The sequence below is a fragment of the Penaeus monodon genome, chromosome 10 (assembly GCF_015228065.2).
Source record: "Penaeus monodon isolate SGIC_2016 chromosome 10, NSTDA_Pmon_1, whole genome shotgun sequence".
NCBI classification, from domain to species: Eukaryota; Metazoa; Arthropoda; class Malacostraca; order Decapoda; family Penaeidae; genus Penaeus; species Penaeus monodon.
In genome coordinates this window covers 19,263,246-19,265,687 of record NC_051395.1, presented here as the reverse complement: position 1 = coordinate 19,265,687, position 2,442 = coordinate 19,263,246, and positions in this window count along the sequence as shown.

Genomic DNA, 2,442 nt, shown 5'->3' with positions numbered 1-2,442 from the left:
GCAAAGCTGTGGAAACTTTTAAATGTATTTCTCAGATTCAATCTTTTTTTTCCTTATTACATACATTGTTTTTCACATGAAAAGTGGGAGTTGCATAAGATTTCGTATCTTATTGTGAGCTCCGTGTCAGACAACTGGATAATTCCAATTAATTATTTCAACAAATGAAGGTACACAGCCCTTTCTTTGGTATTTTTCAGGTAAGGTATATCATAAAGGCACAAAGTTATTTTGAAGACATTCATCCCACCGAAGTCAATATCTTTTGACTCGGACACGTTGGAAATTCCTGCTATATCGTTCCAGCGACCGTCATGACTGACTTCAAATTTTACCTTTATAGAATAAAGATGTATTTGATGTACTGCTAAAATAGCACAGAAACATTTTATGCACTTTTACAATAATTATTTTTTTATCAAGAAACTTACGACGCGATTCGTAATTAATAAAAATATAAATCCTTATCTAAGACTACGAGAAATGCGTTTGAAAAACATCGCACTCTGATCCGCGGGCCAGAGTGTATCAAATTGTATCATGGGAGACAGGTATACATACTGATGCAAACTGAAAAAGTGTTTCAACAGGTTCCAATAATGTGCGCGCAAAGGGCAAACATGTATCAAAGTGTATCAAAGTATTAGGAGTTGCAGAATTGCTATAAATATGGCCTTAAATGTGCATTAACCCTGTAAACGATATATATATATATATATATATATATATATAATATATATATATATATATATATATATATATATATATATATATATATATATATATATATATAGGTAGAGAGAATGATTAGTAGAGAGAATGATTAACTAAAGGGTAACACCGGCACTCTCCGTGGAAAGGAACTGGGGACCCTACCACGTACTCACTCCAAGAGCATCACAACATGAAAACTACAATTAAGTATCATGTTGTGACCACGACGGGTCAAACATGAACCTACCGTAAAAAAAAAAAAAAAAAAAAAAAAAATATGTATATATATATATATATATATATATATATATAAATATACATATATATACATATATATATGTATATATTTATATATATACATATATATATATATATATATATATATATATACATATATATACATATATATATGCATATATGTATATATACACACACACACACACACACACACACACACACACTCACACACACACACACACACACACACACACACACACACACACACACACACACATCTTCTTCTTTTAACGGTAGGTTCATGTCTGAGCCGCCGTGGTCACAACATGATCATGACTTTTAGGTAATCATTCTCTCTATTTATCCGGGCTTGGGACCAGCACTTGACTTGGGCTGGCTTGGCCACCCAGTGGCTAGGTAGGCAATCAAGGTGAAGTTCCTTGCCCAAGGGAACAACGCGGCGGTCGGTGACTCGAACCCTCGAACTCAGATTGTCGTCGCGACAGTCTTGAGTCCGACGCTCTAACCATTCGGCCACCGCGGCCTTGACGATCATGGGCTTCCATGATTTTTCTTAGCAATTTAGAGCGGTGGTTTGCAATTGCCTTCCGCCCGGTGTTTTAATCGAGTCACCATCTCTATTTACCCGGCACTGACTTGAGCTATGTATATATATATATATATATATATATATATATATATATATATATGTATATACACATATATATATTTATATATGTATATAAATATAAACACACACACGCAGATATAAACACACAAACACACACCGACATTCATATATATGTATATATATATATATATATATATATATATATATATATATATATATATATATATATATATATATAGCTCAAGTATATATATATGCGTGTCTCTCTCTCTCTCTCTCACTCACTCTCTCTCTCTCTCTCTCTCTCTCTCTCTCTCTCTCTCTCTCCCTCTCTCTCTCTCTCTCTCTCTTTCTCTCTCTCTTTCTCTCCTTCACTCTTTTTTTCTATCTTTGGTTCTCTCTTTATCATCTTTTTCTTCATTTCCTTCTTCTTCTCCTTCTACTCCCTTCCCTTTCTTCTTCCTCCTTCCGCAAGAAGGTCTCGGCCCTGAAACGGGAAGGAGCAGAAAGGAAGTCTGACGTAGCCATGGAAACGCCCAGGAAATGAACTGTCATCGCCATACGCTGGGACCAGGTCTATAAAAGATAAAATATATTTCCTCGAGGTTTATTTTACTCTCGGATCATAGATAAAACATTTTTTTTATTTAATTCTATCTTTTATCCTTCCACTTTAACGGAAGAGCAAAAAAAATCTGCTTTATGTTATGCTGTTTATAATATTAGGCTAGTTTAATCAATTTAGTCCAGAGCCGAGCATGATTGTGAAAATGGCGAAAATGGTTATGCGGTGCAGTGACGATGGCCACATCAGTAACGGATGCTGTTGAAGGTAATAACGGTTGATGGCGCAGGTGCAT